Source organism: Salmo salar, chromosome ssa01 (assembly GCF_905237065.1).
Source record: "Salmo salar chromosome ssa01, Ssal_v3.1, whole genome shotgun sequence".
Lineage (NCBI taxonomy): Eukaryota > Metazoa > Chordata > Actinopteri > Salmoniformes > Salmonidae > Salmo > Salmo salar.
This window is the reverse complement of record NC_059442.1, coordinates 62,795,580-62,810,857: the sequence shown is the minus strand read 5'-3', so window position 1 is coordinate 62,810,857 and position 15,278 is coordinate 62,795,580. Positions and strand designations below refer to the sequence as shown.

At 44.0% G+C, this 15,278-nt stretch overlaps 1 pseudogene; it reads left to right on the top strand.

Annotated features, from left to right (window-relative positions):
* The window catches only part of LOC106605638 (stromal membrane-associated protein 1-like), an 85,898-nt pseudogene that overhangs the window by 64,749 nt on the left and 5,871 nt on the right, over positions 1-15,278 (top strand).

Sequence of the window (15,278 nt, the reverse complement as noted above, 5' to 3'; positions counted from 1 at the left end):
CTGATTCATGTCAAACTAAAAGGTATCATTCCTGTCTCTTATCGGAGCCCATGCATCTAGATGCGTATCGAGGCGTTCATGAAATGAGAGATGCACATCCCTACATAATCCCCATCATATACATGTATATCCTCCGTATGACTTGTCTTTGGAATTCTGATTAATGGTTCCAAAAATAATGTATCCACAAATTCAATTCCATTTGAACTTAGGAAGTGAAATCACTGAGGATTCAATTAATTAAAATCCATATCCAACAGAAAGGAATGGTAAAATGGTACAATAGTTATTATTTCTCTTAGTTGACTGTTTTGAGATGGCATTGTTTCGAGAGAGATGACTGTGCTTTTTCGTTGCACATTGAGGTTCTGAACCCCACATAAATCCATCTCTGAAAACATCCTCCTACATCTTGAGGAGGGAAGGGGTGTAGGCAGCACACATCATGGATAACCAGGAGTCTCTCTCTCACACACACACACACACACACACACACACACACACACACACACACACACACACACACAGACAGATAAGACTTTACACCCAATCAATCCTGCCTACAAGTCAATGTTTAATCTCTCTCTCTCTCTCTCTCTCTCTCTCTCTCTCTCTCTCTCTCTCTCTCTCTCTCTCTCTCTCTCTCTCTCTCTCTCTCTCTCTCTCTCTCTCTCTCTCTCTCTCTCTCTCTCTCTCTCTCTCTCTCTCTCTCTCTCTCTCTCTCTCTCTCTCTCTCTCTCTCTCTCTCTCTCTCTCTCTCTCTCTCTCTCTCTCTCTCTCTCTCAGATGCACCTGCAGGCAGAGCTGCAACCAGTTCGGCTGCTGCACCCATCAGCGATGAAGACATCTTTGGTCCAATGGTGTCCAACCCTCTGCCGTCCTCCGACAACACTCAGATACCACCTCTCCCTCCAGAGCACGTCAAACTCATTCCGTGGAAGGCCTAGCGTCTGCAGGTTTTCACTCCTCCCTTGTACTTAATTGATGAGTTAAGGTCACTGATTGGTAAGGAACTCTCCTCAACTAGTTGTTTAGGTGTTAATTGGACACAAATTGAAAGGAGAAACCAAAAACGAGAAGGCACTGGGCCCACCATGGAATGAGTTTGACTCCCCTGCTCTAGCGCACCCAACATCTCCACAATCCCATATCTCACAATCTTCTTTCTCACCACTCTCCCCATCAACCTCCCAGTGTTGTCTGTCTATGTCCTCTCCCCTATGGACACAATTGCTGTGTTCAGTGAAGACAGACTGCAGCACTGGGCTTTGTTTTCCTCTGCAGTAAGAACACACACACACCTCTGTATTCATTCATACACACACACACACACACACACACACATTGACCCTAGTTCAAACACCCCTCACACACACACACAGTGTGCAGTCTCCCATTCCATGTCCTCAGAGAGCTGGAGCGAGGTTGGAGTGCATTGTTAACATTTCACAGTGTAAACAAAGGCAGTGTGTTCCAGCTCGCCAGCCACAGCTAACACTGTCGGTTACAGGTCTGTCAGAAGAAAGGACACACCTCAATAATGTCTGTACATTACCACGGGGGAGGAGAGGGAAGAGGATGAGAGGGGAACGGAGAGGGATGGAGAAGAGGGAGATTGGGACGGAGTGCAGGAACAGAAAGAGAGTATAGTCTGAGAGTCGTACAGAGACTGGAAGAGACGAGCTGGCATTCTCAGCTGTCTCACCAGTCCGAGAACAGATGTGGAAAAAAGAGAGAGAGGGAAAACAGTTGTTTAAATTAAACTTTTGTCAATGAGGTGTGTTTGAGAGGTGCCACAGTTATTCCCCCACCCCTACCTTCGTCCCCATCCCACTCCCCTATTCCCTTGGCCCTCCCCTGCCGACACACAGAACATGGATCTCCCCTCTTTCGTTGAATGGCTCCCAGCACACGCCGGCTACATGCCACCTGGGAGCCCCGACAACCCGCTACACGTACCTCAAACTACCACTGCTAGCCTGGTACCAACCCCCTGCATTCTCTCTCTCAGCCTCTCCTTTGATCTCTAAACCCCTCTCCTCCCTCCATCCCTCACTCATCCCCACTACCCTCCATCCTCTCCTCCATCCATCTCTACCCCTCTCCTCCCTCCATCTATCACTCAACTCCTCTCCTCCCTCCGTCCCTCCTTCCATCCTTCCTCCTTCTGTCCTCTCTGCTTCCCCCCCTCCCCTTGATTTCCCATCCCTGTCTCCCCCTCCCTGCCTTCATACCGTGCATCTAGAACACACTCAATACATTTGCACTGCTTGCATGTGGAATGAATTCGGACACACAAAGAAAGAATACACATGAATACACACATCACTTTCCTACTGGCTGCCCATTATTATTTTGTGCTACTGGTTTGAGCTGTGGCTGCACACACACACACACACACACACACGTACACACACACGTACACGCACACGTACACGCACACGTACACACACGTACACACACGTACACACACACGTACACACACACACACACACACACACACACACACACACACACACACACACACACACACACACAAGACAGCACTGAGCTGCTTTCCCTCAACTATAAAACAGGATTTCGGGTATGCTCTGCTATCTCTGAATATGTCAATTATAAAAATATGATTAGAGCTCTTCATGATCTGGGATTTGTGTTATCCCCAGCTTTTCAACCAAGCATGCCTTTTTTCTCTCTGAATATTCTGGAAAAACAGAGGCTGACAGATTGGAGTGGGAAGAGAAATATTGATGGAGATGGAGAGAAATAGAGAAGGGGTTCTCCCACTAGTCGGTTTTTAGTCTTTCAATCTGTTCTCTCTTTTTTCTCTCTTTCTTCCCTGGCCAGTAAAATAACACCCCCGCCCCTCCACACACACACACACACACACACACACACACAGACACACACACAGACACAGACACACACAAAACCTTCTGTCTGTCGGACACATTGCTCAGTAGGATTGTTGACTGCAGATGGTGTATCAGAGGGGGATAGTGTGTGCCTGCATGCCTGAGTGTGTGTACATTCTGCCAGATTCAGGCTGGCTGGAACACACGCTGCTAGTGTTTGTGGGTCTGAGTGTAGAAGTGTATGAATACTGACACAGTGGGAAATGGCTGTTGGATGGAAATGCCACTTCTAATTCACAGCTTTGTGGGGATTCAACAGAGGGGAATATAATATGGATACTGGAACAACGTGTGCTAAAGTGGGAGCCCAGCTATGCACAGATCTGTGTGTGTGTGTTGTGTACCTGACTGTGTCCACTAGAAGGACAGTCCCTGCTTTGCAGTTTTTTACGATTGCTTACACACTCAAATGTAACTTTTCCCACAATTAGCAAAACCTTACACTCAAGGAGCAAAACACAAGGCTAGATTTGCACAACTGTAAGCACATTGTCAGCTTCACACTATTTGCAAAACATTACACACAGTGATTTGCAAAACACTAAACACACTTGTATACATCAGACACAGAAGTATATCATGATGTCACTTCCTTGCAATTCCAAAGCACTGACTCAAATTACCACACCTATGAGCCAATCTGTTAAACACAGCCATCAGGTGCACAAACACATGATTGCTAAATTGTAGACACACCAATCAGGTTTAAGCACTATAAAAATGCTGCAGGTAGGTTCACCTGCCTTCAACCAAAATGGAAGAAGTCAGAAGAAGAGTGAGGGTGAGAGGAGGAGTACACAGAGGAGGAGGAGGAGGAGGCAGAGGCAGAGGCAGAGGCAGACCTGAAGCAGGAGGAGAACGTGCACAAAGAAGAAGAGGACCAAACTTAGCAAATTACATTCATGCAACACTAGTGGACCATGTTGTGAACCACGGATTGACGCTGAGGGTGGCTGGACTGAGAGTTCATCCAAATCTTAGCAGATATACAGTGGCATCTGTCATAAGGACTTTTCGACAGGAAAACATGTAAAAGATCTGTCTACAGTTACAGTAATCAGCCGCTTATTGTATGCACCATATCAGCACTTGTGATACCCCTTCCTGTGTCATTGTACAGTAAGTTACATGTATTATTCTCTACATAGGACTGAGGGTCGGGAACGACAAGGAGGAAGGGGGCCCATATTCACGCAAGAACAAGAGAGAGAGATAATAAACATGGTTTTGGCCAATAATGCTATCAGGCTCAGAGAACTACAAGCCAACATTATCGGTGACCATAGCATTTTCAATAATGTCCATCAGGTCTCTCAGTTAACACTGGCACGCATCCTGAAAAGACATCAGGTTCAAATGAAACAACTTTATAGAGTGCCTTTTGAGTGGCATTCCGAGAGGGTCAAACGGCTGCGGCATGAGTATGTGGAGGTTTGTATTGTTCACTTTAGCACTGTGATGTTGCATACTGCACACATTACTTTTTTACATTGACTGTATACTAGACCTATCCTGAACTACACAATCTTGTCTTTCTCTGTATTTCAGGGAGTTTTGCAGATGGATGCTGAGGAAATTCTGTATGAATTCATATATATTGATGAGGCAGCGTTCAACCTCACAAAAGCAAGAAGGAGAGGCAGAAATATCATTGGCCACAGGGCTATACTCAATGTCCCAGGGCAACGTGGGGGTAACATCACCCTTTGCGCTGACATTTCACAGCATGTGGTTTTCCTCCGTCATGCCAAAATGGGCCCTTACAACACCTCACATTCTCGCATTTTTGGACCGATTGCACCACATCGTCACAGCAGGTAATGAAATGCACCAGATGCATTACACTGTCATCTGGGACAATGTGTCATTCCACCGCTCTGCTTTGGTCCAGAACTGGTTTCAACACCATCCACAGTTGACAGTACTATACCTTCCACCATACTCTCCGTTTCTAAACCCTATCGAAGAGTTTTTCTCTGCATGGCGGTGGAAGGTTTACGATCTCCAGCCCCAGGTTCAGGTACCCCTCATTCAGGCCATGGAGGACGCCTGTGACCAAGTCGACGCCGCAGCTGTGCAAGGATGGATTCGACATTCAAGACGGATTTTCCCACGTTGTCTTGCTAATGAGGATATTGCTTGTGATGTTGATGAAATTCTCTGGCCAGATCCAGCTAGGCGAAGAGATAATGTATAGTATGTTTACAGTAGTATTTTCTGTACAATATTGTCCGTTTTTTTCAGATTATTTTTTATGTTTGTTGTTGTTGTTTACTGTAATTGTAACCTGTACTGGATACAGTATTTTACATTTGTCTGTTGTCTGCTGAGCTAACAGTGTTATGCACACTACTGTAGTAGCATGAAAACTGGGACATGTTTTGTTGTGATTCTCCATGTTGACATGTTGACTGATTTGGGTATATGGAGAGAAATAAATGATATTTTCCTCAGTCTGCAGCAGTGGTCTTGTGTAGTGTTTGTATAGTTGCACTTTCTCTGTGTACTTCATTTACAGTACTCTAATCACTGACAATTAGACTTGCAAAAAGTGTTTTAGGTTAGCAACAGCAGTGTGTAACTGGTTCAAAAAGATTGAAGTCATATGAAATGTGTGTTTCGTATGGTAACAAAATATTGTTTTTATGAAGTCGTGTATAGTTTTGACAAAAGTGTTCCATTTTGCAAATGATCTGAAGTGTTGTGCTACTTTGGTGTAGGGTTGTGCTAATTGTGTGTAGTGTTTTGACAAACCGGGCCCTGTTTTCAAAATTGTGCTTAAACAATTGAAAAAAAACTACAGTGGGGGGAAAAAAGTATTTGATCCCCTGCTGATTTTGTACGTTTGCCCACTTACAAAGAAATTATCAGTCTAATTTTAATGGTAGGCTTATATGAACAGTGAGAGACAGAATAACAACAAAAAAATCCAGAAAAACGCATGTCAAAAATGTTATAAAATGATTTGCATTTTAATGAGGAAAATAAGTATTTGACCCCTCTGCAAAACATGACTTAGTACTTGGTGGCAAAACCCTTGGCAATCACAAAGGTCAGATGTTTCTTGTAGTTGGCCACCAGGTTTGCACACATCTCAGGAGGGATTTTGTCCCACTCTTTGCAGATCTTCTCCAAGTCATTAAGGTTTCGAGGCTGACGTTTGGCAACTCGAACCTTCAGCTCCCTCCACAGATTTTCTATGGGATTAAGGTCTGGAGACTGGCTAGGCCACTCCAGGACCTTAATGTGCTTCTTCTTGAGCCACTCCTTTGTTGCCTTGGCCGTGTGTTTTGGGTCATTGTAATGCTGGAATACCCATCCACGACCCATTTTCAATGCCCTGGTTGAGGGAAGGAGGTTCTCACCCAAGATTTGACAGTACATGGCCCCGTCAAATGATGCGGTGAAGTTGTCCTGTCCCCTTAGCAGAAAAACACACCCAAAGCATAATGTTTCCACCTCCATGTTTGACGGTGGAGATGGTGTTCTTGGGGTCATAGGCAGCATTCCTCCTCCTCCAAACACGGCGAGTTGAGTTGATGCCAAAGAGCTCCATTTTGGTCTCATCTGACCACAACACTTTCACCAGTTGTCCTCTGAATCATTCAGATGTTCATTGGCAAACTTCAGACGGGCATGTATATGTATTCTTGAGCAAGGGGACCTTGCGGGCGCTGCAGGATTTCAGTCCTTCACGGCGTAGTGTGTTACCAACTGTTTTCTTGGTGACTATGGTCCCAGCTGCCTTGAGATCATTGACCACATCCTCCCGTGTAGTTCTGGGCTGATTCCTCACCGTTCTCATAATCATTGCAACTCCACGAGGTGAGATCTTGCATGGAGCCCCAGGCAGAGGGATATTGACAGTTCTTTTGTGTTTCTTCCATTTGCGAATAATCACACCAAATGTTGTCACCTTCTCACCAAGCTGCTTGGCGATGGTCTTGTAGCCCATTCCAGCCTTGTGTAGGTCTACAATCTTGTCCCTGACATCCTTGGAGAGCTCTTTGGTCTTGGCCATGGTGGAGAGTTTGGAATCTGATTGATTGATTGCTTCTGTGGACAGGTGTCTTTTATACAGGTAACAAACTGAGATTAGGAGCACTCCCTTTAAGAGTGTGCTCCTAATCTCAGCTCGTTACCTGTATAAAAGACACCTGGGAGCCAGAAATCTTTCTGATTGAGATGGGGTCAAATACTTATTTCCCTCATTAAAATGCAAATCAATTTATAACATTTTGACATGCGTTTTTCTCTATATTTTTGTTGTTATTCTGTTTCTCACTGTTCAAATAAACCTAACATTAAAATTATAGACAGATCATTTCCTTGTCAGTGGGCAAACATACAAAATCAGCAGGGGATCAAATACTTTTTTCCCCCACTATAACTTCCTCTTTTACCTATTTATTCCCTCCACATTGACCAGACACACCCCCCCTTCCTCCCTCTCTCTCATCCTCTCTCTCCTACTCCCACTTCGCTAATGATCCAGAAGGTAGTCAGGCAGACACACAGATCCAACATTAGGAAAATGCTCCTCATTGGGCCACATGCAAATGCCTGGGTATTTATAGAACATTGATACCTATTTCAACACTCCAGAGCCGCCTGCTTGTCACCTTTATCGGTCTCTGCCCTAATACAGTGCAAATGGACCGTGTGTGTGTGTGTGTGTGTGTGTGTGTGTGTGTGTGTGTGTGTGTGTGTGTGTGTGTGTGTGTGTGTGTGTGTGTGTGTGTGTGTGTGTGTGTGTGTGTGTGTGTGTGTGTGTGTGTGTGTGTGTGTGTGTGTACAGTTACTACAACCAAGTCCAAATAATTGGCATCCTTGATAAAGATGAGCAAAAAAGACTATAAAAATCAAATAATACATATACTGAGCTATATTGTATTCTCAAAAACAAGTAATTACAAGTATTGGAACCCCTGTTTTCAATATCTTTCAATACCTCACCTTGCCAGGATAACGGCACAGAGCCTTTTTTTCTAAAATGTTTTATGAGATTGGAGAACATTAGGAGGGATCTTAGATCATTCCTCCATAAAAAAAATCTTTCCAGATCCTTGATGTCTTTCGTCTGCGCTTCTAGACTGCCCTTTTCAATTCAAACCAGAGGTTTTTAATGGGGTTCAAGTCCAGAGACTGAAATGACCATTGCAAAATGTTGATTTTGTGTTCTCAAATCTCATAAAAGATTCTAGTCTCAGTGCCGTTATCTTCCAAGGTGAGGTATTGAAAACAGGGGTGCCAATAATTTTGCCCCTTCTCTTTTTGAGAAAAAGTAATTACTTGTCAAACAAAACACACTTTCAGGTCTTGCCATAGATTTTCCAGTAAATCAAAAGTGTAACTCGGCCACTCAGGAACATTCACTATCTTCTTGGTAAGAAATTCCAGAGTAGATTTGGCCATGTGTTTAAGGTTATTGTCCTTTTGAAAGGTGAATTCATCTCCAAGATTTTGTCTTTGCACAGCTCCATTCTGTTTATTTTTTTTTTTAAGGATTACAATCATACCCATAACATGATGCAACCACCACTATGCTTGAAAATATGGAGAGTGGTACTCACTAATGTGTTGTATTGGGTTTGCCCCAAACATAACACTTTGTATTCAGGAAAAAGTTAACTGATTTTTTGCAGTATTACTTTAGTACCTTGTTTCAAACAGTAGGCATGTTTAGGAATATTTTTATTCTGTACAGGCTTCCTTCTTTTCACTCTGACAATTAGGTTAGTATTGTGGAGTAATTACAATGTTGTTGATCCATCATGAGTTTTCTCCTTTCACAGGCAATAAACTCTGTAACTGTTTTACAACATTGGCCTCATGGAAGGGCCTAAGGCACTGCAGTCTAAGGCACTGCATCACAGTGCAAGCTGCATCAATACAGATCCTGGTTTGATCCCAGGCTCTATCACAGCCGGCCGTGACTGGGAGACCCATGAGGCGACACACAATTGGCCCAGCGTCGTCCGGGTTAGGGGAGGATTTGGCCGGCCGTGTTATCCTTGTCCCATTGCGCTCTAGCGACTCCTGTGGCGGGCCGGGTGCAATGCACACTGACACGGTCACCAGGTATACGGTGTTTCCTCCAACACGTTGGTGCGTCTGGCTTCCGGGTTAAGCGAGCATTGTGTCAAAAAGCAGTGCGGCTTGGCGGGGTTGTGTTTCGGAGGACACACGGCTCTCGACCTTCACCTCTCCCGAGTGTGTGTGTGTGTGTGTGTGTGTGTGTGTGTGTGTGTGTGTGTGTGTGTGTGTGTGTGTGTGTGTGTGTGTGTGTGTGTGTGTGTGTGTGTGTGTGCACAGACAGTAGAAGGTCATGCTCATGGATGTTTAAGTCCCTGCTCCAATTACATATCATGTGCTTAATCACCTGCTTGTGTCTGTATCAGCTGTCTGTCTCAGTCTCTGTGTTTGTACAAGGGCATGTGTACAGGTGTGAGTACGAGACACTGCTCGTCTACTTCGCTCTGTTCATACCCTCAGTGTTCAAAGGGACTGCAGACAGATGGGAGTCCAGCACTGCCTGCTAAGCAGCCGAATGCCACATCACACAAAGCCCTTCCTGTGTGTGTGTGTGTGTGTGTGTGTGTGTGTGTGTGTGTGTGTGTGTGTGTGTGTGTGTGTGTGTGTGTATGTATGTGTGTGTGTATGTGTGTGTGAAGCTCGGTAATCACACACAACTTCCATCCTGTCTCACCTTATCTTATTCATCAGCTCACTCCGTTTTTCTGCTCTCTCCTCTCTTTCCCTCCTCTCATTTCACCTGTCCTCTCCCCTTTGCCTCTCTTCCTCTCGGCAGCCTCTACCTTAGCCCTCCCTGCCTACATACATGCACCTTTTCATATTCGCCCTCCCCATCCATTAGACTTAATGGGTGTCGGAATTGGGAAGGTATATTTCTGTTTAAAAGTTTTTTTTATAAAGGGTGTGTGTCTCCTCATGCTCAACCTCACTTCATCTTTCTCTCCTGTGCCAGTCTAATTAATATCGTCCATCTCACTTAAGGTGACAACACCTCTTCTTGGCACACATACACACATACACAATATATGTCTCCAATTGTCTCAAGGCTTAAAAATAATTATTTAACCTGTCTCCCCCCCTTCATCTACACTGACTGAAGTGGATTTAACATTGGATTTAACAATTGACATCAATAAGGGATCAAAACGTTCACCTGGATTCACCTGGTCAGTCTATGTCATGGAAAGAGCAGGTGTTCATAATATTTTGTACACTCAGGGTATATCCATTGTTTTGGTCGAGATTGCTGAAGAATTTGGTTGGGAATATTGTCTCAGATTTTCAAGCAAATTTAAGTCAGGACTGAGACTGGACCATTCGGGAACACTCAGCACCTCTTGGAAAGCTATTGTGGTGTGTCTTTGAAATTAACATTGTGTAATTGTCACACTATATTTATTTTTTTGTCCTGGGATTAGGTTGAAGTGGGTTTTCCTCTCTTACCTGGCCTTTGCTCCTTTCACATTTTATTTTGGTCTGGACAAACTCCCCCATCCCTGCCAGTGACAAGCATACCTATAACATGATGCTGTCACCACAATACTTGAAAATGCAGAGGGTTTCTGTGTGGCTCAGTTGGTAGAGCATGGTGTTTGCAACGCCAGGGTTGTGGGCTCGAGTCCCACGGGGGACCAGTATGGAGAAAAAAAATGTATGAAATGTATGCATTCACTACTGTAAGTTGCTATGGATAAGAGCATATGGTGAATGACTAATATGTAAAAATAAAATGTATTAGATTTGACCCAAACCTGTTGTTTTAAATGTAGGCCAAAAAGTTAATTTCTTTGTCATGTTGTCACATTCACTCTGGAGTGCCAGACTGCGCTCTGGGCATTCGTAAATTCAGAGCGTTGTCAGATTGTCTGTTCGTAAATTCAGAGCGTTTCACTGTCGGAGCATTCAGAGCGCACACTGGACGCTCTGGCAAAGGAGTAGGGTTCATCCGATCGTTCTGTCCTCAATGGCAGTCAAACACCCATGCTAACTGGCTAAAGTTAGCAAGCTTGCAAGCTACTTCCAGACAAAAATGAGAGAACACCTCACTCTGACCATTTAACTTGCTCTAGCAGAGCTGGTTAGGCTGTTTTCACGTTATCCAGAGCGTTGGTGACTGCAACTGTGCTGCTGGCAACAATTTAATTATGCTTTTTTGCCGACTTTACTGACACCGGACATATTCAACACGTGTTTTGTATTTGTAATTTCGTCAGTTATTCTGTGCTCTGGCACACTCAGACGAGAGCGCTCTGAAATCTGAGTAGATAGTCAGAGTGAATTTACAAACGCACCCTTACTTAACCTCTTGGGGCTAGGTGGGACGCTAGCGTGCCACCCGTGGTGCACTCCATCAACAGCAGGTGCATTTCAAGAGCGGCAAATTTGAATCCAAATAAATGTCAAAATTCAAATTTTTCAAAAATACAACTATGTTACACCATTTGAAAGATAAACATCTCCTTAATCTAACCACGTTTTACGATTTCAAAAAGGTTTTACGGCGAAAGCATAAATTTAGAGTATGTTAGGACAGTACATTTACAAGAGTTGTGTGTAATGTTTTGTCAAGTCAAAGACAGGGTCACCAAAACCATAAAACCAGCTAAAATGATACACTAACCTTTTACAATCTCCATCAGATGACACTCCTAGGACATTATGTTAGACAATGCATGCATTTTTAGTTCTATCAAGTTCATATTTATATACAAAAACAGCGTTTTACTATGGCATTGATGTTGAGGAAATCGTTTCCTCCAATAACCGGCAGTCAAGTCAGCGTCACAAATTAAATAATTAAAATTAGAAAACATTGGTAAAATATTATATTGTCATTTAAAGAATTATAGATTTACATCTTTTGAACGCAATCAACTTGCCAGATTTAAAAATAACCTTACTGGGAAATCACACTTTGCAATAATCTGAGCACTGTGCCCAGAAAAATACGCGTTGCGATACAGACTAGACGTCATGTTGGGGAGATCTAAAATCGAAAATACTATGTAAATAATCCATTACCTTTGATTCTCTTCATCAGATGTCACTTCCAGGTATCACAGGTCCATAACGAATGTAGTTTTGTTCAAAAAAGCTCATCATTTATGTCCAAAAATCTCCGTCTCGTTAGCACATGATGTAAGCCAGCCGGACTTCTCGTCATGAACGAGGGGAAAAAATATATTTCCGTTCGTTCAAACATGTCAAACGTTGTATAGCATAAATCATTAGGGCCTTTTTTAACCAGAACATGAATAATATTCAAGGTGGACGAATGCATAGCCTTTTATAACGTATTGGAACGAGGGTACCCAACATGAAGTAGCGCGCCAGGTGTCTAATGGGACATCACCGTTCCATGGCTCTTGTTCGGTCAGATCTCCCTCCAGAAGACTCAAAACACTTTGTAAAGGCTGGTGACATCTAGTGGAAGCAATAGGAAGTGCCAAAATATTCCTAAACCCCTGTGTTTTTCAATGGGATAGGTTTAAACTCAATACAACACATCAGGTATCCACTTCCTGTCAGAAAATGTCTCAGGGTTTTGCCTGCCAAATGAGTTCTGTTATACTCACAGACACCATTCAAACAGTTTTGGAAACTTTAGAGTGTTTTCTATCCATATATAATAAGTATATGCATATTCTAGTTACTGGGTAGGATTAGTAACCAGATTAAATCGGGTACATTTTTTTTATCCAGACGTGCAAATGCTGCCCCCTAGACCCAACAGGTTAATGGCCTTGTTGCAAACAGAATGGATGATTTAGAGTGGCTATTTTAGCACAGGCTTCATTCTTTTCACTTTGTCATACAAGCCAGTGACGTGGAATGAATGCAATGTTGTTGATCCTCTATATTTTCAAGTATTGTTGTGGCAGAATCATGTTATGGGTGTGTTTGCAACCAGCAGGGACCAGTGAGTTTGTCAGAATCAAAAGAAATATGAAAACCTAACCCTGAGGTAGAGTGGTATTTTTTAGTGGAACAATTACACTCATTTTAATGCCAAAGACAGACACACCAGAATGGCTTTCCAAGACGCGTTGTGTTCCTGAATGGTACAGTCCCAGTCCTGGCTCAAATCTGCTTGAAAATCTGAGAAGGTTTGAATATTGCTGTCCGTCAATGATTCTCAACCAAATTTACTGAGCTAGAGCAATTTTGACAAAAACAATGGGTATGTTGCCCTAAGAGTTGTGCAAAGTTGATATAATCTTATTCCAAATGATTCACAGCTGTAATGGCTGCCAAATGTGCTTCAACCAAGTATTAGCTCTGAAGTGTGAAGACATCATTTGTTATTAATTTGGAGAATGTAATCCCTTTTTAGATTTAAACTCTTTGGCATCAAAATGTGAAGCAAAGAGTGTGTAGACTTTGCAATATATGTGTGTTGGTGCATTCTGCTCATGGTTGGCGTCAGTAAATACATTTGGTCACATTTCTCTCACTCACTCACTCACTCACTCACTCACTCACTCACTCACTCACTCACTCACTCACTCACACACACACACACACACTTACCCATTCTCTCTGATGTTCCTATGTGTTGTTCTGTCCCTCCAGGCCCTCTCCTGTGCAGTCCCAGGTGCCCCAGCGGTGGCAGCATCAATGGGGGTATCAGGGGGTGCAGCTGCCCCCCAGGCTGATCTGGACCTCTTCAGTGAGAAGAACAGTAGCACCACCAGCAGCATCAAGACAGAGGAGGTGACCAAGAAACTGCTCTCCAAGGACTCCATCCTCTCCCTCTAGAGCAACACTATGGTCAACCCACAGCCTGCTGCCCCAGGTAACGTTACATACATACATAGTACATACACAGTAGTGTGAACCCATTCTTTATGTAGTGTTATTGCAGCAGAAATCTAGTGCAGGTAACCTTGTGGATGTATTGCCTCTGCTAATATTAAGTGTTGACCCAAATTCTTTCCCTTTCTGTGTGTATTTGTGCGTATCCTCTCCTCCTGCTGCTGCTATTTATATGGGCCAGCCTCAGATGCAGCAGTTCCCCAGCCAGCCCTCCGGCCAGCCAACCTTCCAGACCTTCCTAGGAGTGGGCGGAGCTATGCCACCCACCACCATGATGGGTGGGGTTATGGCCCAGGGAGGAGGAGCCATGATGGGGCAGAACTCTGGTGTGATGGTCGGCCTGACGATGCCCAACAGTTACATGGGCATGCAGCAAGGCATCACGGGGCCTCAGGGCGGAGCTATGCCAGCGGGGGCGGGTACTCCCCAGATGTACGCTGCCATGCAGCAACAACAACAGCAGGGGCAGTGGAATATGAACCAGGTAACTAACATACACACCCCCTCTCACACACATCAGTGATGCAGCAACACAGTGGGTGAACATGGGGGAACCCCCCCCCTGTGTGTGTCCCTGTTCCCTTATCCGACCGCTGTGTGTGTGTGAGCTCTTGTCATTTTCCTGATGACTGCAGGAGGTTAATGAGAGATAATAAATCACTGTGCTCCCACTGACAACGCACACACACACATATATACACACACACCAAACACCGACACACACACAGACACTCTGCCTTTGTCAAGTACGTGATATGATTGGTCGTGTGTGTACTGTAATGGGTTCAGGGCAAGCTGTTGGACTTTAACCTTTGGGAAGGATGGGGGGGGGGGCGACACTCCGAAGTGCTCTGGAGTCATAAGGCTCGTCTGTGTTACACACACAAACACACGCGTCTCACACAAGCCTGATAGTTCTGCTGCTGCAGGGGCATGAAGCAGGGTTTCGTTAGGAAGATGTGGCACCAGACATTGGAAAGGCATCGTTTTTATTTACCAGACTCATATGCATTGGGGAGTTACCTAATTAGGGTGTCCCCCCACAGTGCACAGAATGACAGACATCACATTTAGAATATGGTAACTCATATGAACAGGACATGCAAGTGGAGGATGCCACTATGTGTGGTCCTTCTTATTGAATTCTGATGTGCACTTTGAACATGAACTATCCTCATTAACTTTTCCTCAGCCAACAAGACGAGTAACGAACAGCAAAATCACTTGCCTATCTCAATCTACTATAGTAGAAAAGTTTAGGCTACCTGTTCTATTCATCAGCTGGTCGAGAAAGAAATGGCTTATTCCAAGCAGACTCTGGGACAGTTGTGGGACAATAGAGCCCAAATTCATACAACCAGTAGGCCTAGGCTACAGAAAATAAAAACGTTAAAAAGATATGAGTCTGATGCAAAAGATCAGAATGTTTAGCTTAAAATGTTGATAAACTATTTCTTCACAGTATAAGAGCAGCAATGTGCACAATGCAGTAGGCTACGCGTTTGTTCCAAT